The following is a 25030-nucleotide window of genomic DNA, read 5'->3' on the forward strand; positions in this document are numbered from 1 at the left end:
ACATTTTCCTGCTTCCAATCCAACACATTTTCAAACCAATGCAGAGTCGGAAGACTTTCTGCAATATTAACAATTTTAGATTAATTTGTGTTTATGTTCGAATGAAGTAATGCAGAAATTTCCCGTCGCAAGATTTTCTTGAAGATGGATTATTGTTAGGTGAAAAATGACAAAGGTGTGAGCGTGAAATACATTTGACTCATTTAAACTAGAATGAATTAGCAAAGTATCCGTTATTGAGTTACAAGGCCGCACCTTCCAACCGATAAACTTGGACTTAACAAATAAAAACTATTTTGTATATGCTTGAGGCGGGCATATACGAGTTATTGTCCGCTGCAACGTATTTCGAGGCAATGCCTTGGGATTTCCTTGTTATTTTTACTATTGCCAAATGACTCGGTACCTCGGTTGAGTCGGTTTATTTGAATTGCTCTTGCGAGGGACGGCTTTTGTGATGCTTCCGTAATCACAGCAGGCAATACTGCCGAACTGGGCAATCGGATATACAAAAAATGGGTGGTATCAAAGACATTTTGTACTGTGCTTTTTGCAGAAGATAAAATCACATTGTCTGTACGGTAAGCTGTATCCAAGCATAGTAACTTTGTTCAACTCTAAAATCAGCTTGTATATTTATTTTAAAGTTCTTGATAACTTGATAATTGTTCAAATTGATTAAAATAGATATGATGAACACGATGATTATAGACGATATCATTAACTACTATTTGTAAGACCATCTACTTTGCATGCTAGACTAATGCTGCTATTATACTAAAGCACATTTTAATTTTACAATTTTTTTAAAATTTAATTTAACACTGTCAATACTTTACCGAAAATTTCAAGTTGTCTTCGCCTTTGCTCGAGCATTCAAAAATAGCGGTGCAGTGGGTACATTTCGCTTTCTCCTCTAGGATTGTGAGGAATTATCATATTATGACACAGAGCAAACCTAACAAAAAAAAACTGTGAGAACTCAACTGAATTATGTAATGTATTGTATACTATTAAATAAATCTGGACATTAAAAAAATACCCTTTGTTTCCACTTGTAAAAGCAGGATACTACTGCGCCTCAAGTTTCGGTGCAGACTGGGTATTTAAGATTTATCAACAGTATCATAGAAAGTGTATTGCTATTATCATTATTTGCATTTGTGATACCTGACAAGTCGGTTTTTTTTTCAGTTATTGGCTTTAGTACACAACATTTGCCGTTGAAGTCGAACAGCGTCTATATCGTCCTGTGTACGAGGTTCAAAAAATGCTTACAAAAGACATAAGGCAACACGTTAGGATGCTGGAGATCATAATAGTTCCTTAAGACAATAGAAATGTTTGTTTTTTTTCCATAAAGTAATGAAAAAGCCTTTTCCATGTTCGTTTAGCTGTTCTATCCGTGTTTTTTTTCATGTCACTTGACACGTTTAATTTATCAGTACCCATAATATGGTCAGATTTTCCTTTCAGGTTATGTACGACGGTTCAATCTACCTCTGTAACTTCCTCACTTTTCAATTACCAGGTGGTGAGTATGGATATGGCTTCCCCTTAGTTTCTACTAACGAAGAACTAATTTCAAGTCTACAAAGCTGTTTTAATTAGTCGTTTACTACTAATATGTCGTTTACTACTACTACTACTACTGCTACTACTATTATCGTTACTGAAGTTTTACATTTGGTTTCACTGGCGTTAAGTATTGTTGCAAACGTCTGACCGTCAGAACGAAACGAGATACGTCTACGTTCGTTTTGGAACCCGAACCATCCTGCTCGGGTCTAAGTACGTCCATCCAGAATTCCTAATTGCGCCCTATTATCAGTCTTGGGCTTCCAATTATTTTTCTTGTGTAGTCATTCGATGTATGTGCCCATATCAGTTAGCTGATAATACCCGACACGCGTATTTATTTCTATCGAAATACTATCTACTAATAAAATAATATCTACTTGCTGGACTTATTGTTTTATGTATTTAAAGTGTTCGCTGTAAGACACTTAGCAAGAAGTAGATCTTCGCCTACCAGTTTTCTCATGTTTCATTGGGTTATTATCGAGTGCGATGAATGACAAGATGGAAAACCAGATGTTATGTCAGGCGTCATTTTGTTGTCTGTCGATCGCATTGTTGCGACTGAAGAGAGCCTCGAAAATGGACTGCCGGTTTGCATCTGCAAGATCGTGAGCATCGGAGTTTTACTTTTCCCTCAGATCGTGATTGGGTAATTGACGTGATCGTTAAACAACGCAGCGATTGCCGGTCAAATTCAGATGATTGTTAACTTTTTGCCCCAGCCTATATTCAGCGAGGTAACGAAAAAACGTCTGAATTGAAAGAAAAAAAAACACCAACTGAGAATGGTGAGAATAAAGCTAGAAATATTCTATCGGCATCCATATTGCAATAAGTGTCGCAAGAGACTATGCTCTCTCGTTAGGGTGCTTAACTCGATCTTCGAACGTCCTTGTAGGACGAACCATGAGTGCGATTGCTTTTTTGAGTTCTAAACGTCACAATGTCTCCCGTACTCCGTCTGCTAGTAGTCTTAACCGATCAGCTTTTGTTGCTTCCCGTTTCGACACCTACGCAATATTGTTTCTATTTATGCATTCTGTTCTAAGAATTAGTGGCGCATTTGCCGTGCAACAGATCGACTGAAGAGAATAGTTGGTGCAACTTAATCTTCTAGCTGTCGCACCCACAAAACACGCAGACGATGTTCGCGGCGAAAGAGAACAGGCTGGGTAGGGTCATGGCTGTACATATTGTAACAATGTCAGTCTGCTTACTTATTATCCGCTGATGTTGTTTTCTGCACACTGCGCTTACAATAGTCACTCACAATATTCCGCCGTTAAAAAATCAATCGATGAAAACGGTACGGTATCCATACGAATAACAATTACAGCAGAACATTCCTTTTTACGCGTTCCTTAAGTTAAATATTATGCTTAACTTACTCGTGGACAAAGACAGACGAGGGTAGCTCTATTTGTTTTGTAAAATGCAAATCTTGTTTATGTATTTGTTGTTTAGCTCAATGGGAAAAAGGTCGCTAATGTACCGTTTCTGTACACTTCTGACAGAGCTCGAATGGTATCATTGGTCAGGCGACGTCCAGTGTATCTATAGTACTACTTTCCTCTACAGGGCTCCGCAGCAAATGGCTATAAGATACATAGGAATTTTTCATAACCGCGCCGTGGTAGACACGTCGACACTTTCCTTTTGCCCCAGCATGTCCATACGTAATGGTCAAGGTGTTCTTCTAGGGCTGTTCCAAGCTCTTACAACTGTAATACATATATGGTATGACATCAAAATCCACAACGCGGCAGTTCTTGAATGGAAGTCTGCACAACAGCTGAATGTTTTTTAAGGCACTACTATCGCTCGACTTAGCACGTTCTTAAATTCTACCATTCGGTTGTCTATTTTCCTTCATCTCATTCTGCCGTACCATTTTTGCTGTTTTTCGTTGAAGTGTTCGGAGGATCATTCTACCGGTTCGCTTTCACTGCGTCTCTTGCCGAAGTTGTTAGTAATATGCCCTATTCAGTTGGTTGAGTCATTTTGTGTTGGTGTACGGCGTGCGGGCTGTTTCTTCCTTTCAAATGAAGTTACCGGACGGAATACTTAGCACTGATGCTATTTTGCGGCTTCTGTGATCGGACCGCCTCTGTCGTTCTTCGTTTGTAATTTTTCATCGTTCGCTATTTTGTTTTTATGTTGAATTTAACAGACACACGATATATAAACGCCGTTTCTTGCACGGAGGTTATATGTTATAGACATATTGTTATTTTGTTTGGTTGACGATTTCATGTGGCTGGGGTCACTCTGTATATCTGTCTATTGACTACCAGGTCACACGGTCTTTACTTTGCTTAGCTTTTTTAACATAGGGCACTTATTGGCTGGTGCAGCTGGAGAAAGCAGGTTGCGATTGATGACGCCCGCAAGCGAGAGCAAAAGAAGTTTTTCGAGAACTGTTTTGGAAACGACCGAATGAGATCCGAGGTAGACGATTCTGGCGACTGTGGTGAAAATAATTCTTGAACTGAAGTTGCTTCCTTAGCTGGCTTTCCTCCGCCACTCGTCCGCTATGGGAAAGCAATGAGACGGTCATCCGCGCGACAGGCTAGCTCATTGCCAGGAGGGGTTTTAGTGATTCAAGACGCGCGTAATGATGAGCGAAACTTGCGCGATCCGTTTTACGTCTTTTGGTGGTGTTGAAAAAGGTATACAAATTCTTAAGACGTAAGCTGCTATCGGAAGAAGGGCATGCGAAACGAGGAACAATGGCCAGAGGTGAAATGGCAGTGTCGTTGTGTGTGGTAGTGCCGAAGCTACTAGTCGTTCATTGAAACGTTGAGACGGCGTACCGCCTGCTGCTCCTGTGGTAAAGAGGTTGGCACGAGGTCGGCTGTGGAAAATGCGGCCCAGCAAACGAAAAGCAGCGGCAGCAGTTACTATGGGGGTGACGGAGGTGGCGTGAACGTCGCTTGCGAGGCTGGCGGGAAGAACGGCGGAGCTATCGCTGTTGATGGTAGATTGACATCATCAGATTGTCGTTTGCTCCGATTGCCGATTGTCACCCGGCGGCGTGGGTTCCATAACGGTTGGTTCAGCCGTCTACGAACAGAGATGCCATCGGGAGCACGATCGTCAGTTAAACAGACCAATGAAGATAAGACATAGTCAGAGATGAATAGGACAGAATAGGTGTAACAAGCTGAAAAGATGCCGTTGTTGGTGGCTGCTGATGCGTCGCTTGGCAAGCAGCCGAGAGATTCTTGCTCATGAATTATGACATTGCCGAAAATTATCTATATCTGGATCTACTGACCTTCAAGGCTAGAGGTCACTTCATGTAAATGCCGACTATGAGTGCATACGTGATATAACTTTTTGTAATGGTACTGTTTTACAGTCAAGAAATTTAAATTGGTCCTCCAAAAACTTAGCGATTGCTGCTGTGAAGTGTGCTACAGGAAATGCTTGACAACATAAGTGATGAACGACATAAGGCGGTTAGTTTTACGTTCAAGTGGTCTATACAGTTAGCTATCATAAATGAGAAGTTCAAAAATGACTTTTCGTATTTGTAAAGTTATTAATACTCTAACATTATATATTGGGTGTGTATTGTATCGCAGTAGTATACACGAAAGATAAAGTCACCTACACTAACTGTATGCCCATGCTGTAAAAACGTAAAAATGTCAACAAACGATTTAATTTCTATAATTTTTTGCTTTTAAATATGCTACTCTTTTGTGGCGCGGGCGCACTGCTTGTTATGCGCTAACTAAACAAGAGTTTGTGGTATTTGGGTTCATGTCCTTCGACTTCCATTATGATGCTTACATCATGCGTATTGGACAGTTGGCCAATAGGACTTACGAAACAATACTAAGATGATTTTTTGCAATTACTTTAGCAATAACAATAATAAATAAAAAATAATAAAAATTAGTGACCTTACAGTCAGAAGTATTCCTCTTAGGTATAGGCTCGTCGTTTCTTATACCTTTTTATTCTCTCATGCGCTCTTCTGAGCTTTTTTGCGCTAGTTTCCCAATCTCCAACGTTCTGCGACGAGGCCACTGGTCGTCTATGTAAAGCGAAGCATTTAGAATTTTAAATGAACCGCTTACCTTCCGAGATTCCTTTCCAAGATGAAACAGGCAGACACGGTCTTCATCCTATCTCTTCCAACATTCTTTTGTTCTAACCTCTGGTCTCGTGTACTTTTCTGTGAACTTGCGTGTGTATTTGTCTGTGCAGGCTTACTCGTGTATACTGCCGGGGGTCTTTTTTTTCTGACGGCTCTGTATTTTCTCCTGGCGTCATCGCAGCCGGCTCTTTTCTGCCTATCACTTCGTCATTCTCTCTTTATCTTTGCCTTTCTTCTGCCCGATTTTCTTTCCACCTTTATCCAACATTTCTGACATCTGGGACCTTCAATGTTCCTGCCGCACTGCACCCGTCACTCGCTCCAACTTCTATCGCGCGACTTCACATCCTCTTCTTCCTTTAGCTATCTAACAACACCTACGCTTGCCTACATACCGACCCACTTAGTCGCCCGCCTAGCCTTTTTCCTTCAACTTCGTCTCCTTTGTTGCTTTCTCCTGGCAGTTCACATCGTGTCCATGTTGTATTTCTCGACTCAGTTTCTTCTCTTTTTTTGATACAAATTTGATGGCCTGACCCACTCACTTGGTGGCCCATTCTATCTTTCTATCCTCGCGCGTCCAACAGCTTCATCATGTCCGCCCTCTGTTTACCTCAGCCTAATCCACTTCCCCCGATCAAACGCCGATACATAAAGCACACAGTCTCTTGTAGTCAAGATGTGGAAGAGGAAGGAGAATGGCTTATCTTTGTCGTAGTGGCACTGCTGACCATGCCAGTAGTTATGATATTAGTGGTCTCATTGGCCGTCTCGTTGACGTGGCGCTGACGGTCGCCACGCCACAAATTCAGCACGGCCTAAAACCAAGGCTGACTGTTCTCTTCCTTCAGCTTCCAGTCCGTATTCCCCTGTCAATTCTCAGTGTTCCTTCTATTACCGAAAATTCAGTGTAAACATTCTGTGGGCAGCTGCCTAAAGCGCGAGTACAACCGTTTTAGTTCCGACCTATCACGATTCCCGAAATCTGCTTGCTGCTATTTCACGTTTTGCAAAAGCCATGCGTAACTTGGTAGGAGAAAAGAGCTGACTGGAAAACTAGGCTACAAGCAAAAATCTTATGTAATATTAAATATTAGGGGGAATATGTTGCATGTCTTAAATTCAGTGTTATCAAATTGCGGGTTTTGTTTCGTCGGCTTATAGTGGACACGACAACCGAACCCCCAATAGCGGATGCGTAGAAGTCATACGCTACGATGCATGTGTCCCAGACTTAAAATGAAGCTTATAGACAAAGCTTGGATGTGTTTACATATAAAATAATGTAAGACATAAATCTAATAGTATTAGGATATAAACTTTATTTCTATTAACAAATACTCTGCTATTGTGCATCGATTAGATTTGCGGTCAAAGCGATTACGTATATGAATTGATATATTTCAGTATAGAACGTAATTGATTTCATTTTAATATTTCTACTGTGCAAAGGCTTAGGGTGTATTCTTTACAAGAAAGCAAACAATTGTATTCAGTTTCTGATTACCTGTAGGTTTACCGTTTCATTTATTATAGACAATGCAATGGGCGACCTATGATTGTAACCCATCGCTAATCTACGATGATCGGGACATAGGACTCTAGTGATCAGTTGAATTACTACATCCCCTGCTTCTTTTACTAGGTCCAAATAGTGCAAGGAATCGTTTCCTCTTCTTTTACGTACCAAAGATAGTGCGGATTAGTTGAACAGAACAACTCGTTAGTGTGTTGTCATCCTTTTTCACTAAAGGAGATTACTCATGTCGATGGTTGAACCATGAGAGAGAGGTACTTGTCAGCGCTACATAGACGAGATGCGAACCGATCATCAGAAAGAGGAAGTCTGCTATGGCGCAGGTTGTAGGAATGATGTGAACAAGCCCTAAAAAACAAAAAATTATTTTAATTTACCGAGCGTCTAGTACTATACACCATTACGAAGCTGTTTTGTTTGTTCTACAAGGACATTGGTCGCAAACTTTTATTATTACATCTGGCCTGAATGCCAAGTAGCAAAAGAGAGACGTCGTCAGCGTTCCCTACTCGTCTCTCACAGCGTTTAAGAAGCTATCGAATCGACTTAGGATAAGCGTAGGCTTCACGACAAGGATCCTGTAGTTAAGAGCATACCTAAAGGTGGCTTGATAAATTGAAAAATAACATCTTCGACCTAAAAAACGCGCTCAACTACACGCTTCGAATTGGCTTAGAGCACGTCTAAGGGATGATGATGATCACTTAGCTATGCAGTCCCCCGCGGTATCTGAAAAAAAGCTCTACATTACTTGTGAGCCCTTTTGACACTGGAAAAAAGAAAGTAGGTATCAAAAATGCGGCTTTTTGCTAATCGTTATACTTATTCTTGACGCCCTAAGTAAAAATAAACGTTGTGGCCTGTATAAAGGTAGTCATAAGGGTGAACGAAAGCTTTCTGGCGGTATATAGCAGTGGACTATCACTTGATCAACTTAGGAAAAGAAGCAATCACACTTACACATCAATCTAGTGTTAGGTAGCAACGCGTTTACGAATAGAATTGGTTATCCGCCTAGCAACAAAGCAAGGATGCTTGCTTTTTCAAAGTTGCCAGTATTTTTTTTTTATTGAAATCTGATTACTTACTGTAGAGAATCCTTCGCGACCTATAGGTAAGCAAAAAGACCTCGACCTGAATAGGACCGCCGTTGTCAGCCCGTCGAAAAAACATCCGCTTCCTCTGAGCCCGGCGGCATTTAAACTTCTAGAAAACGTTACCCCTAGTGTTGTCTAGCCAAGTTCTACTCTAAAAAAGGGATTTACATACTATTTAAGACATTCAGCCGTTACGCAGCTGGTAAAAACACAAAATGATAATAGGCTTTTGGTTGTAGATATTGTATTGAGTCCGCGTTTCACAGCAAACTATTCAAAATTTCACCGTAGATAGCATAGCGAAAAATTAATGAGCAAAGCCTAAACTAAAAACTACGGTGATGGCTTATTTAATCTCTGTTGTGAGATGAATGATTTCTTGAGTTTTAAGCACCTAAGATCGTGAACAGTCGCTGGGGTGGATCTAAATTGAATAAGGCCTTGACCGATTTTAAATAGAATAGTTCGATTCTACTAAATTATGTATAACTTACTCGGCTTAGGCCAAAATGGGCCACTTCATTTGACGACAGAGATGAACAATCAATTAAAAAGCAGTTTATGCTGAAGCTAATCTACCAAACAACTAGTAGTATTATTTTTGCGGATAAGCAGCTTTGTTTCGGGACACTTACGACGGTATTGCAAGCCGGTTCTGGTCTTTCGAACGAGCCCATTTTTTGAGTTGTACAAATTAACTAATCATCTTCCTATGTTTGCACAAAAATGTTTCCGAAATTATTCAATAAACCGGCCAGTTATTTATTTAGAATTTGCCAATTATAATAATATACATTATATAAGAACCTAACGACCGACAAATTAAGGCACAACCCGATCTTACTACAGAGAACGTCAACGGATAGTAATTGCTTGCAAAACTTCTTCAATATGGCAGCGTTCGAAAAGTTTGCGCTGAATAACAGGATCAAACTTGAAGCAGTTACTCGTACCACGTCAAACCACTTGTGTTGCTAATAGATCCTCTTACGCGAATAATAAGAGATGCCCAATTGGTTTTTAGTTTTAGGTAAAACAATGATCAAAAAGAGTAGATATGCATAATTGGAGTCATGTAAAAGTCGACGTAAGCACTTCTGTCCTCTGCATAGTTAGCACCGGAGAAACGATGATGACGCCAACGTAAGCGCATATATTGAATATTTAACTGAATACATACAGATCTGGTTCTGTACGGATGCTCTGTGCTTTCTACGCTTGTAGTATAGCCTGAAGCGATCGCAATTAAATAGAAAAACCTACAGTATGCTCGAAAACCATCGCGCGCGAAGCCTTTTCATTGTCAACAGCCGAAAAGGCTGCCGTAAAAGTTTCTACAGAACGTAGATGCGCCTCTGTCGTGTTTTGACATTTCGATACGCACTGCAGACAGATCTTATCATCGTTACTAAGTTAAACATACAAGGGTTATTAGTATTTAAAGCAGGCTTATCAATCCATATATTCAGTTAATTCAGAATGTCTCATATTCTAGTCAGCTGCAGCCTAGCAGAGACAGACCGCGTGTTTCTCCTGTAGAGAAGAAACCGGCTTGTTAGAGCTGCTGTCTATCGCCTGGCTCTTATCTTAGGTTCTTTCAAAATAATAAATCTTCTAACGTATAAAAAAATGTCCACCAATCTACATTGGCCTCAAATGAACAAGGAGAAACTGCAATGGATTGCGTTTTTTAATATTCTAGAACTTCGATCAAGTAGAGCGTAACGGGTAATTAAGATTAGTCTGATCTTTCTGCTTAGCCTTGGCTATCCACTTCTGACCGAAGAAACCCACAGAGAAGTTCATATTAGATGATTTTCGTTTATTTGTCAATAGCGCCAATGGTGTGAGAAGCAGACTTCAGATCGGCTTCATTTACACGGGCTTTTCTATTACATTTTCTGCTTTGTCATCCCAATAGAACACAAACATATGCTACTTCTCAGTGAACATTGTTTAGCGCGGTGATCTATCAAACTTAATTTTCGTACATATCCTTATGTACTCAGCACCTTATACTTAATCCTTACTTATAATCCTAACTTGGAACCACGTCATTTAATGGCCTTAATTTGAATAACAATGGCCTCACTGTAAAGACCGGGTTATCGCTTCGTCGTTTACATTCACCTTCTCTATACTTGGTAGCGGGGAACAGGATTTCAGAACAGCGGTTTTCTTTGGGTTTGATGTACGGATCAGAGGAAATATCTGATCGCTGACTGTATGATACATGAAGGAATCTGATTCCTTTAGTGCATTGCAAATTTTTCAAGTGTCCACTTAGCTGTTCGCATGTGGATATATTTATGCCATCTTTTTATATAAACATGACTTGTTTCTCTTTCTAATTTCTGAATCAGTGTCTCCTTCAGACCTGAAAGCTCATAATCTGAGATAGAACCCAAAACATCGTATCCCAGGATATTTACAAACTACTACTAACATGTCAGCAAATAATTTCTACAAGTACTAACTGTAAATTAACTTGCAAGAATAATCAGATACCGAGAGATAGGTCAGACCCTTGATGTCCTTGTTGACGTCAGTACCGATCCATTTATAAAGATCTCTTTCAGTAGGTTCTGACCTTTCACTACGTATCAAGCGATACATGGTTTACTGCACGGTTACGTATTTTTCCATAATCCGCATGTGTATTGTATGTACTGTATATCGGTGCACGTGCCATCAGCGGGTTTGATGCTGTGTCTATACTCGATCAAACGGAGAAGTTGTACGGTTCACTTCGCCGAGGCCCGGACTAAATTTTTTAAAACAGTTAAGGGATTCGTGTCAATATATATATATATATATATATATATATATATATATATATATATATATATATATGTAGGGTGCGCTAGTTAAAATGGGGCACACTTTAGCGGGCCGTTTGTCGCAGCGGGTATACGTTCATCCGCTATTCCTAAGCTAGTTCTTGCTAACATAAATAGACAAACGTGGAATAATGAAGAACAGTACGTTGTCTCAATATGAGCAAAAATCAACTATTGTCCAATCTCTTCTATTTGGCTGAACTTCCACCAACATTAAAAAGTTCTCTTTTTGTGTCAAAGTTGAAGGTCCACGTTATTGCCAGTTTTTACCTCTGAAAAATAAAAAAAAAGTCACAAAGCGAAACTGAGGATCTTTTATAATGTAAGGATTTAACAGGCCTAAAAGTTTATCAAAATGGCCGAAAAAATCGAGTTTTTATAAATCTAAATTTTTAATACGGAAACTAGGGGTCGTTTTACCCCTTTACGTATGGGACATTAGCTACCAATTGGGTCATTCAAAAGTTAACCTTTTTAAAATTTTTGGACCCTTTGTTCGTTTTTCGAGTTTTTGTGTTTTTAGGCTTTTGGTCTACTATCAAGAGCAACACTTAATTCAGTTGGTATTTTTTTATGTAGCACACTTGAGCGAAGGCTTTAGCGAATCGATGACTCTCTATTATGCTTAACGTAGCCTTCACATTCGTATTAAAGAAAGCATATTGTGAAAATTCCTAGAACGTAATTTTATCCTAAATTAAAGTTCTAATTGCAATGTAAGTTGATTATACTGACAAGCGTCAGAGACAACACTTTGAACATATTTAAACAATTAAGTTAAAGCATCTGTTTTGGTTCAGATGAAGTTTTATAAAATAATTAATGAAAAAGAATTCTTACTTTGTATACGTATTCCTCTCAAACTGTTAAGTAACTCTTGTGTATTTATTCCACTTTATGCATATTTAGCAGGATGACTGTTTTTTTTTTCGCGTTTAAGGTCATCTACAGAATGTAAAAGAATAATTCCTGGGATTCCTGTGTTAATTCGCGTGTGTATTTGAAAAATTTTTCTAAATACGTAATAGTTTATTCTTTATTGTGGAACATTGTACGACTGTAGTCGTATACGAAAGCTGCGATTCTAAGAATACTCAGCAACACATAATAATGACTTCGGTATTTGCTCCGGAGCAGCTTGCCTTTACAACATCTAAGGCAAATTTAGGTGTCCACAGCACAATTTGTAAAGGCATATGTCGCTGACGATCGTAGATAAACTAAAACTGGAGACAAATATCCAGTTTTGTTCTATCTGGTGTAGCCACAATCTTATATTTTTGCCCCTGCTTTTCCATTAAATTTGTCCGCTGTCGAAGAGCTAGGGAGATCTATGCGAAACCAATCGCTTTTTCTTTCTGTCCTAAAATCTCCGCCTCGGCACTCCCGTCGCGCTTTTTATTTTCGGCACAAAGTAACCAGAGCGAACGCATTGCTAGGGTTTTTTAATTTTTGACTTTACAAAATATTTAGTTATTGCGCGCCAATTCTAAAATCAGTTTGATAGATATGCATCTATGCATTGCCATCACCGGAATACATTAGCAGATATTTCGTAGACGATTATCTAGCAACTAAGTTAACCAGCTCATCTACATATATACAGTCATGGAAAACGTCTAGATATAGCGGTACCCCCATCAGGCCGAATTTCGTTTTTAAGACGTGTCTCTCTGTGCATTATGACCTCAAATTAAGGTTATGACCTAATCACAGTAAAATAGTGGTCACTTATTATAAAGTGCATTCGAATACGAATACATAGGTCTACATGCACATTTTGCATAGCCAAAATTCAGTTTCTCTAGTGCTGTCTTCTACCCCTTCGTTTTCGGTTCAGTAGTTGCCTGAAATTTTTTTTTAATGAAAAATTGAAAAAAATTGCCTGAAAAAAATCTGAGTGGGAACAAAAGCAGGGATCGCTGTTATTAGGTTGATGTGTCTCCATCTGTCATCGAATGAGGCGTTCTACTAGTTTAAACAAGAAGATCTCAGTATGTGAGTTATGCTTTCTTGCTGGCCTCTCTCAGGATTTTCCTGGTCTATTGCGTGCCCAATTTCAAAAAATGTGTCGTACGGCCGTTTTAAAACACGTTGTTGAGTATTAGCTTTAACAGACGAGCATACCGCCCGAGGCTTGTGTCATGCTTGACAATGACAGGTGCCTAAGTTTTTGACCACTGCGTTTTGCACACGATTCTGTTTAGGTTCGTGGACCCTGCCAACATTTTAGAACCATTCTATTGTCGTCTCCCATCTTTACTTTTCACCGGTTTTCCCGCTAGGTCCAGAGACCTCTCTAAACCTCTAAACTCTCTGCTATTTCAATCCTGTGCTTTGAATACATACGTAACACGTATACACCTCTCATTTGCGAGTACAAGTGACTTGCTCCGGTGTCCATTTGCAGATTCCATTGCTGCGGCGCTATGTCACGTCTTGCAACGCGATTTTATTGATATATGGGGCCAATTGCAGCAGGTGTGAATAGCAACAGTATCAATAATGGTTGTTCCAACAGTGGACTGTAGCCGGATGTAAAATGGCGGCGGTGTTAGAAGGAGAGCAAGAGCTAGAAGACATTGTCTATCCCAGTCTACACCAAACTAGCTGGGTGACACTGCACCGTTACAGTATAAGGTATCTGTGCAAACGCACATATGCGTTGACACAGCCACCCTTCGACACTCGTGTGGAGAAACACATATCTTTGGAATCCACCGAACTAGTAATCTCGTCTTCTACTTGAGGAAGTCGCTCTGTAGTCTGCTTGAAAAATTCGTTCAATCAGTCGTCTATACAAAACATCGACAAGCAGCCGTAAGAGCCCGGGTGAACTTTTAGACTAGTGATTTAATTTTGCAGTCCAGAAACAATCGCTGGGCTGGAAACGAAGTTTGAGGAGTTCCAGTGGGTAAGTTGACGTACTCGCCGGCCTTTTCACGCGCCTGCGTGCGCCAAGCACAGCATGGAGAAAACCTTTTGTACTGTTCAAGTTGATAGTACACTTCATTGTTACAAGCTAGATTTTGATCGACGTCGCCCCTTGAGCATTTCGTCATGTAAACTCGGTAAAGTTTTCGCCCCCCATGCCTCTGACATTGGTTGCTTCCACTAGAAAGTTGGCGTGAAACAGCAAGGAGAAATAGCGTTGCCGAAGCTCGCCTGTCCGAAACGTTGCGTTGGCGATAAAAGTGGCCAGATAGACATACACCAGCTATGATGCCATAGGGATACGGACACGCAGAGCAGGGGATGTTGGCCAGAACGCGCGAGAGCAAACGGAGTGACATTACCTTTATGGATCTTTGGCTACCAAACGTTCGACACGGCTCACGTGAGGTATCGCGCACTTACCTGTACGGGCTAAGAGGCAGTGACAAAACGAATAAGGCATTTTGAGGTTTCCGCACAGTATCTGCTCAAGCTGCGAATATCCATCGCTTGACAATCGTGCCATATCGTTTGGGAAAGGGAAGCCACCATAGACCCAACTAGTCTCGCCAGGTTAGTAACTTGTGCTTGCGACGGTTCTGAATTTCGAACGTGCCCGGCGAAAAAAATATGGCTACAATGAAAACAGGTGTGTCGTATGTAAGAACTAGAAAGCGACGGCAATCACGTGTAATACGAAATTATTTGAAAAATATATCCTTAAGAGTTATGTGCGTTCGTATAGGAAATCAATGTCAATCGGAATCATTAACCCAAAAGAAAGCCATACTGAAAGTTTGCTCTAATTTTTTCTATTACATAATAATAATAATAGCTTTTATCTAGAAACGCGTGTTTCTCCGATGCAATCACTGAAATACCGATTCTGCTTAATTTTCTTTGGACCCGGCAGAATTCAAGAACAGTTGAACTCGCGATGCTGGCTTGCGGGTGTTTCCGTTACCCCTCACCCAGGCCATTTCTTGGTTAAGTATTTGATACACAATACATTGAAGTTTGCCTCAAAATTCACTCGCTTTTTGTCGCTTGCCATTCGTCTGCCATCTCCTTCTGCTTCCTTTCTCGATGACATTTGCCTCTACTCTCGTAAGTGACCTGTCCCCGGCTTCTCAGTCCCCGTCGGCTTCATCTTTGCCTCCGTCTACCTGGGTCTTGTAAACGTTATTCTTCCATCAGACAACGTCGAAGTCGTCACGTTGACGATGAAACATCGACGTTAAGCGATGTCGTTGAAGAGTCGTAGGTCATCAGTGACTTCATTTGAAGCGCGCACTTCACCAGTCGTCAATTACTGTCCGTCCTCACTTCTGTTCGCGATCGTGACACAACAACGTGTAACTTGTAGTTGCCTGTACGTCACTCCAGCAAGCTGCGTTTACTGCAGTGAATGAGCAGAGAGCGGAGAATGACAACGGGTCAGCGGACCGTACTGAGTGACTGCGTAGCCATCAAAAAAATCACAGAAGTGCATCCCGACGCACGGACGGTCGGCACGAGGGCACCCTCATTGCGGGAGTGACAAGCGACTCTTATCTAAGCGGATCCCTGTGTACCAATTAGTCGGTCGACTATTTGGAAATGCGTTATTCCAACACTGCCTAAGCCGCATGCTCTACTTGTACCAGATGTCCGGAAAGATTACTTTAGGGCTCTGAAGACATAGCCTGTAGACACGGGCTAACTGTGCTTGAATTTTCAGAAGCTCGTATCTACAGATATCTCGCAAGAGCCCCTAAGCGTCGTTACTCTTTATATCGCCCCATTAAATAGGCTTTTAAGAGAACGCATAGTTAAAGTTCGTTGTCTTTGGCAACAATTCACACAGCCGAAATCACACGTTGGTTATAAAAAGGAGTGATAGTGTTGGCAGACTGGCGTCTCGGGACGAGCAAAAGTTCTCGGCCGATGGACAGTTTCCCGTGAGTAAACTTCTATGAAATCGCTTTCTTTATTCATATAGCTTATAAGTAAATCTATATATACCCTAGTATATATATCGTCATGACCGTATGTAGCACCAGAAACACTGTGTAGACCGTAGATCGCTAAGTAAGGATGATTCGCCGGGCGTCGAGGCTCAGTGAACAAGATAAATGTAGATCGACAGCTTAAATGTTTTTTTTTTTTAATTTGTTTGCAAAAAAATTTGCTTGTACTTCACATAAAAACAGATAGCGATACAGTACGAAGCCTATTTTGATATGCTGACGTTTGATAAATTAGGTAAATTAAGGCACTAAACAAGTTATGGAGTTGACAGTATAACTAGCTATTGGTCAGCCCGTCCTAATCGGCAAATACAAGAACATTGTTGCTCCATTTTCATTTCTAAACTATGCGTTTACATTAACAACCTGTATGTGTGTATGTGACTGTGGTGCCCTTTAGTGAACCGAAGTAATCGACACGTAAGTAATATAGAAAGTGGACCTCCACTCACCATGAGGCGTCTTGTCGGTTGTGTTTTTACATCGCCTTTCTTCGCAAAATAACGATATTTCATTCCCTGTTAATGGGTAATGAAAAACAACGGTTAAACTTGTAGCTACCCAATATCTTCGTATCAACGTCGTCTAACAAACAAATGCGAATCAGGAGATAGCAAGGGATGTCCTTGCGTAAAGAAGGTTTGGGAATGTTTACCGGAGCGTGTTGCATCAGTACTCGTGGACAAGAAAATCTGCCAATAACCAACATCTCTGCCCGTCCTTACATTAACTTTATGGGCTTTTTTTTTTTCTAAGAAATTGACATCAGCCAACAACAGGTTAGAGTAGTTCATCCGAATCCTCACAGTTCTCCAACAGTGGCGTGCTATTGGGATCTACACTTGTAATGCTAGGATTAAGTCATGCTTTATTGATGCCTCGGTTCCCTCCAGAAATGTCTAGTTTCGGGAGATGCGTAGATTTAAAATAATACAAAACACTGAAATTGGTGTGGTTTTACGTTATAGAATGACGAATTTACGTTGCCAATTTTAACGAAGTCCTTTTGTTGCTGTTGTGTGTGTATACAAGAGGCCAACTAGATATGTATTTTCAAGAGTGGATTGCTTCGGTAAGTGTTTTTTTTTAATATTCGGCCGAACTGCAACAAGGCATTCTAGCTTTTAATTACAGAGCGCATTTTACGCGACGTCTACACGTAAGTGATGATGCAGCTTTGATGACAAAAGCTCATTTTATGTATTACACGTTTTCGTACATTGTAACGCTGAATTTTTCAATTTCGCCGAAAACGAAAACTGTCTTACGTTTGAATGAAAGAAGTCTACTTTGAAAGCTGTGGATTGTTATAAAGAATTACGAACGGCTGAAAATCTATACTCTCTCCGCCAAAATATCCGGACCTCTGAGCATAGTCGCGCTCTTCGTGTAAAAGCTCGATCTATTCAAAGGATGCCACAAAAGTTAAGCTTATGTCAATAGAAATTACGTTTGAAGCAGGTAAGCCAGATGTTCGGCTAGCACAGTCTCCGTAACGAAACGTATGAATTGCGCAGGTACGAATCTCTTGCTGGTCTTATTTTAACTATGCATTCGGTTTTAGGTAACAAATGTCTTTTATGTTTAGCAATGCACGATATCAAGCCCCGGCCTGCCAGAGTGGCAAAATTAATATTTGCTCAATGTCTAGATGAAAACAGACTTCGTCTATAGGCTGAGTTGCCTACGCTACTACGTTAAACTATCTCGTAGGGGCACATTTTGAACAAATCCTGACCTCGTTACCATCATTGTAACAGCGCCCTGTTGTGGCTTTCAGTCCTGCCGCAAGATCGGATAAGCTGACGAATCGCCATCGTTAGGGTATTCGGCGCAAAATGTATGCCCAATAAGGGCTGTAATTCAGTGGATAACGTGTCATCGTGCGGCGGATTCGTTGCAAGGATCTCTGCGTCAAGAAGTGCTGTCTCTTAGTAGTGTAATAATACTTTCATGTTTGGCGTTAATATGGCAAGTTAGTAGATATACAAGTGTATATTAGATATGTTACGAAGCCCTACTTATCAATCTAACACAAATTCGTTCTTATTATATACCTCAACGCTTACCTATGGTAAAATATCAGAGGTGGCGCGAGCGGATTGCAGGTGAAGTTAAACAAGCCCGCGGAATACGGTATAGAAAAACGTATTCGGCCCAAAACGACTTGCTAGTATACCTAATCGTTCTAGAGCAGCCTGCATTAAACATTAAGTGTTGTTTCGGAGCGCGCTGTAAATAAAAATAAGTCAACAATCCGCAATTAGACTAGCTAGAAATGATAGCGATCACTCTTAGGGAACTTCGTATACAAAAAAATTACGAGTGAAAATAGTTGTAGTCCACCGTTTTTACCGAACTCATATCAGCAAATATCATTTTTGTGATTAAGTATCCACCTTCGTCGAAAATCAAAAGCATCTATAGCTATGATTTTACGCACCGGTATTATCGGTTAGATAAAACGGCAAGCAACTTAGCCAGGAGCCAAAAGCAAAAATAGAGCACTATACATTCAACGATGTTGTCCATGATTTTTTGACTCGATAAATGCCGATGGTGTTGGGATGTCAATTTGAATTGATGACACAAGGCTACAGAGTAAGTTTCCTGATTCGATGTGACCAATCTATATACATCAAATACATATTGAAACTTTGCTTCAGAAATTTACTAAATTATTTGCTGATCGTTCGTGTTCGAGAAATCAGCTACTCCACGATGAGCTCACTTGTGTGCCGCCATCACATTTGGTTGTGCAGAAAGTCTTAAATCGACAAAGCCAATGGCCGTTTTAGTACTTCAATTCATCCCCTTGACTTCATGGTCCTTGGTAACGTCATTCCTGCTTTTCTAACTCACTCGCTTGAATGCGTTATCGGGTCGGCAAAACACATTTTGAGAATAGATACACGTTCAAAGGGAGAGCTGACAGATCAGGAACTAGTCGGGACCGCTAGAATCTTATTGTCGTTTGTTAGTTGAATCGATTTACTGGATTCACCGGTCGCTGAGGCAGCATAATATCTAAACAGAAACATTATACTCTAGTGAGACCCCTTTAGAAGTATTTGAACTTACCGATGTAGCATAACGATAGCTGAAATTTTCTATGTTATTAACAATACAACTAACCCTCCATTATGATCCGGAACCCCGTTTACCAAAATACCAGTTATCTGCTGAGATCATCATTTTCGGGTATGAGAGTACGTCTTATTCGGTGTCATTGGTATCGTAAGTGACGTTAGTAAACTTTCGTAAACTCAACTAACTGGTTTCTAGAGGGTCGCACTAAGTGATATGACAACTATTACTTTAACACTGGCCGGCTATATTTCCGCGTACCCCAGTACACACATGCAGTAAGAGATCTATGTAAATATAGCGCCGTATGCACCTATCCAGCTATCGAATCTGTACGCATATAGTGTTAGGGGAATCACCGCTGGCCGGCTGTTTCGCAAGCTAGTTTTTAGGAGCTTTTTTCCGCTGTTGGTGAAGTCGAAGATTTATTCGTGAGGCGGTCGTTGAGTTCGTCTCGGTTCAATGGTAGACTTCCATCAGGCCGCCGTTGCTGTCGGGTGGCTTGCTGATGACCTGAACGGCGCACAAGCAATCATTGACGATGATGAAGAGTTCTCAATGACCGAAATCTTCGCTCTTTGAGATGACGACTGCTCGCTGCATGCACTCCCGCAGATCTCCGCCACACACATGCGCACAGAAACGGATCATCACAACGCGGGTGGTTGTTTGAATGAAATAGACTTGAACAACGAAGGCGTCCAGGTGAACAGATACATCAGGCAACGACAGTGGCACATGCAAACACACATATTTAGGTGTGGGTACCACTGTTCAACATAATAGAGGCACAACGGTTACCGACTATAGACAAGTCACGTCTGAACTTTTGGCAAAACCAGTAAATAAACCCTATGGTTGTGCATCAGTGTGTGGGTAGGTGATCCATTTAGTGAAACCGAAAAATATTCAAGCTGCTCTTCGCTAAAATGACTATCTGTCCAACAGTGCAACACTTGATAGCCAAGCGTACCGAGCAACCACAGCTGGCATGACTGCCTAATGCTGCCCTATTCCGCCGGGATCGTACGCACGAGCGACCTGCCATAAGGAACAGTAACGATGCAACATCACCTCAAAGTTCCATAGCTGAGAAGACGATTTCGTCCGAAAACATTATATGTATATAATCTTTAATATAGGCGACTCTGATTAGAACCTTAAATCTCTACAAATCTCAAACCCCGGTTCTTCTACTTGAAGGAATAGGGAAAAAAAAATGTTTTCCTCCTTTAGATCAACAAAGGAGAGAGAAGACGACCCGGTCGTGGGTACGTGCTAATTAGCAATTAGGAACGTTGGTTTCGACAGTGGCGGGTACAGAGATTACTGCAACGAGGGGAAAAGACTTTACATTGTTTTAGTCGTTTTCAGGGCTAAATGCACTTACGCCAATAAGAAATTCCGAACGAAGCTTAACGTCACTCTAGAGCACCTGAAGAAATCAAAGAAATGTTTTAAAAAGGCATCAATATTTACTAGAAGAGAGGCAGCACTATGGGCGTGAATTCACGAGCAGGCTACAGATAACTGCTATGCAAATTCAAGCAAGGCCAGTCTAGATCCGGTAGACTATACGGCCAACGCAAGTCGCGAAAGCGTGGGTTGCAGAGGTTTTAGGGCATCGCCGAGTGTAGGGCGCTTTTGAAACTGTAGTATCTTGAGGCGCGATAGGTTATTTAAGAAATTAATAGCAAAATAAATAGATAACCGACAATGAAGTCAACAATATTACAAAAAAAAACATCCAAAAATAATTGTGGCAGTTTTTCTTCGTGCGTTGTAGTTTATTCAACCATTCATGTATGGATGGAACTTGGATATTTATGGCTTCAGCTATTAAAAACTAAGTTATAAATTATCTTAGCACATTAATACAGCGGCGGATAATATACGAGCCTCGGTGCAAAGTGAACATGCGCGATGACCGGCTAGCGCGTGACACTTGAAGTAGAAGTTAATGTAATTTGTAGTTTTTCTATGATTTTTTGAAATATTAATTATTTAAAAGAAATATAGACACTTGACAAATTTATAGATGCTTTATAAAAATATTATAGACGCCTTACGAATTTGTTTTTGTTATTTCTTATTGATTAACACCTATTATCTTTTTTGGTTAGCTTTTTTTCTCATATACCTTCCATGTATTGTTGTTACGTTGTGATTGTAAAAAAAGCCATGCGTATTTATTAATAATAGGCATGCATTGAAATTACACGCAATTTGGCTCTCTGGAAAAAAATTCCAGTCGTAGGGTTTGGCAAAAATAAGGGGGCAGCGACTCGAACAAGACAAGGTTCGCAATTCAACACCGGTTCAAGCAACCGAGTAGGCAGGCATCCCTCTTTCGGCGCAGGTCTTTGCAGCGCCCTCTGTCAACAGTCTTAGGAACCACGGCGGCTTCGGATACCTAATATGGCTCAGAATTTCGCGCAAATAACAATGTTTTCTGGCAAATAATGAGACCTATTTGGTCAAAGGAAAGCCGTAACAACGATACGACGCAGCTCAATCTGACTGTGTGAAAAACAAATTTCAAAAGCAAAATGTTAGGCAGGAAAAACTGCTTTATAGAAGAGAGTGTCTTACATAGCTACAGGCAGACACATGGACATTGAGTTGTTGTGTATATCAGAAGCCTGAACCCTACAAACGTAGATAGGTACTACCAATCCTTTGGTTATTTATAATCATGATTCAATAATTTGTATTAACTGCTATTGAACCGAATTAGCGGTCGCAGGCGTAAAACATTAATACTACGTAAAAATCAATCCGTATGTATCTCCCTTCGTTGCTCAGAATAGCTCTCCTCTTCTATTTTTTTCAACTGTATAATGTGTATATATATATAAACTGTATAACACCTTTCAGGAGCAATATTGTGTACCGAATGAATCAGTAATGACGTATCGCGCCTATGCTCTAATACTCTACCAATTACTCTGATACCCCAACCAATACCCTAACAGCTTGGTAATTATGCAGAACATGACGAAATATTATAACATAACTATACTGCAAGCTGTCGTTTCTGAGCAAAGCAAAGAATTTGTATAGATAAACGGGCATATCCTCGATTGTATTTACCGAAGATAATATATATATATATATATATATATATATATATATACACATTCGGAACGCATAAAAACAAAAGGTTGATGAAAACAATTTCGTAAGACTATCAAGAATAATGTGAAGATACGTTGATTTACTAATTCTGGCTCAGCTTAACCATTGGCGCTGGAAAAATGCAGCGTTTGTAAACAGCGGAGGAAACAGTGCCTATGCATCGCGATACATACCCATTTTATCGCTGGGACACCAGCGCCCGCCTCACTAAGCGTTTTGCGCTCGATCTTGTAGTAGACGTGTACGCGGGCCCTTTGTCGCGCAAAAGTAGGCAGGCCGAAACTGGTTGACTATTCGAGTGTGGAAGTGATTCCCTAAACCAATCAACAAATTATCGACCGTATTCGGTAGCTGCTTATTGCCAACGTGCGCCCTTCTGGGATGTCTGACCTAACAGACCTGACCACCGGTCACCTGGTTAAATTTGTGATCGTAAATTATAAACATTGTTGAGAAAATATCGTTCGTCGTCTTGTACATGTATGTGCTGGTATACGTGAACACGACTGTTTGGTAGACGTATTTTGTTGCGGCGCTATAGCTACCACAGAAAGTTAGTTTCAAGTTGCAATATGTTAGTCAAAACATGCTTGAAATAATACGGAGAAGTTGTACTTCTGTAAAGCTCAATTCATGTAATTTAATTGCCTAGACATAAGCAAGCCACTGTCACAGTTTTTTAACCTTTTATTTTGGTCCCGTACGCGACCTTACACCTAGCCTACCAGAAGATAGAGGACAATAAGTCTTCACGTTAATAATCATTACTCGAATAATAATGAGCACCGGACTCGATTTGAAAACGCATTTTACTAAAATGTTATTAAATTTACTAATAAATATTGTGGGGTGCAATCGACTATTGTCGTATACATATTAAAATGAGTCGTCCCAATGTACTGAATAACTTCAGTTTATGACCAAGGCTGAACAAAAACTTCATTCTCTGTAGACGTACAGCCATGCTAAGTAATTAGCTGGTTAATTAAAACTTTTAGATCCATTTATGTTTTCTTGGTTAAAATCATTATAGGTAGAAAATGTATCGGAAGCTGGCTGCGATCGAGCTCAAACAGCTTGCCTCCGGCTCTTAAGCCTCTAATCCTATTATATCAAGCATGTAGCCCTAAACCACTATCCAACATAGTACGACTAGATGGCTTTTACTTGGGAGACGCAAGCTCTTAATATGGCCTTTTAAATACGAGGAACTTGTGTGTTTGGCCTTGTCACAGTTGCCAATGTCCATCTGCGCACAGCTTTGCTGCGTCTTGTTCAGTTGATGATTCTGTGTGTTTAATTTCGATAAGACTAATCGGCGTATTTTTGTTTGGTCTACAGAACTTTCGTATGTAAGTAAACAGGTATTTGCGCGTGACAACAATGCCGGTACGGATAAAGCATCAAATATACATCTTTTGACATCAAAGTGACAAAGTTAAACACGTAATCGATGGAACTTCGTTCGCCTTCCCCTGACCTGAAAAAAACCTGACCTGTCAAGATAAAAGCTGCTAGTTGGGTTTTATCTCCTCTCCTCATAAACTCACAGATCAGCAATTGTGTTCAGGACAACTCAAGGATAAAAATAGTACAAAATAGTCTACGGCGATTGTTCACTTACTAGTGCATTGGCAAACGTGAGCGTACACACCATGAGAATATCAATAATTTTACATTGTTTACAAGCGGTCGATTTATGATGGCGCCACTATCGTGCCTATTAACAAAATCATTATCTATTTAGTATCCTAGAAAGACGGAAAAAACGTATTGTGTACTGTATTGTCTTTCGCTGAGGTGACATAGTTGTAGGGATACGGTTAGATTGCGTGGTAGATGATGAAGTCGACTATCAAGATGTTTCATATGCGTTTCGCTGTGCTTCAGTGTGTTTGTCGAACCGTAATGTGACAACAGTAGATATGTTTGGGGAATCATTGTTGTCTGCTTCCGCAGTTACATCTGCAATCACGATGTTCGCTGGCATAGAGTTGTATATTTACGATTAGGAAATCATTAGACACCAATCACCCATACAGTACGTTCGCATTAGTTCAACGGTGAACAGCTCGACCCCCTACTGCTGCATTGGATAACCCCAAGTTAAACTAAAGATGTTACACGGAAATAGTACCCGTGTGACCTATTCTTTACTGACGAAACTCACTCGTCATTCATTGGCACAGCCGTACAAAAGCAAACATCATCAGCCAGTTCTTCGTATTCGTTCGATATTATTTTTATAGCGTCATTTACTGTTATAATAATAGCTTTCTCTATTCTTATATTATCGTGTATTCGAGTGATGTTTTCAAATGCGTGAATTTCGGCTTCATTGTGTACCTCAGCTACTAGCCATTGATGGCTTTGTACTTCCTGTCTTTTTCAACTTATTGTGATAGTGTAACGAACATTTCGCACGCGCTACCGAAAGCCTCGTAATAATTCCCTATATTAGGTTACCGCTTACCTTCTTTTTTTTTTTAAAGAATTATTCTTTTTGCTGTTGTACAAAACATTATATCATTTTGTGAAAGTACAAGGCTCACAATATCCGATAACCACAGTGCGCATGGTGTTTCCTATACTTGATACTGCGTTAAACTATTATTAATTTCTCGTCACATGAATAAGCTGCTTTATGTCTTCAGCCTTCATTCGGTCCGCAACTATTCGATACGATTTCAATCGATCCT

At 40.4% G+C, this 25030-nt stretch overlaps 1 long non-coding RNA gene across 5 annotated transcripts; it reads right to left on the reverse strand.

The window, feature by feature from the left end:
* Positions 1–982: 982 nt before the first annotated feature.
* On the reverse strand, positions 983–24060 carry LOC147756319 (uncharacterized). 5 transcript variants are annotated; one of them, XR_015326739.1, is made up of 5 exons: positions 23956–24060; positions 22505–22745; positions 16559–16624; positions 7377–7574; positions 983–4644 (listed from the first exon to the last, which is right to left on the reverse strand). It is a non-coding gene; the product is annotated as an uncharacterized LOC147756319 (long non-coding RNA). The 5 variants fall into 5 exon arrangements; XR_015326740.1 differs by lacking the exon at positions 983–4644 and adding an exon at positions 18176–19876 and having other exon boundaries at positions 7010–7574; XR_015326741.1 differs by lacking the exons at positions 983–4644; positions 7377–7574 and adding exons at positions 9921–11435; positions 18176–19876.
* Positions 24061–25030: the final 970 nt, after the last annotated feature.

The sequence above is a fragment of the Varroa destructor genome, unplaced genomic scaffold (genome assembly GCF_002443255.2).
Source record: "Varroa destructor unplaced genomic scaffold, Vdes_3.0 BEIS01000004.1, whole genome shotgun sequence".
Taxonomy (NCBI): Eukaryota; Metazoa; Arthropoda; class Arachnida; order Mesostigmata; family Varroidae; genus Varroa; species Varroa destructor.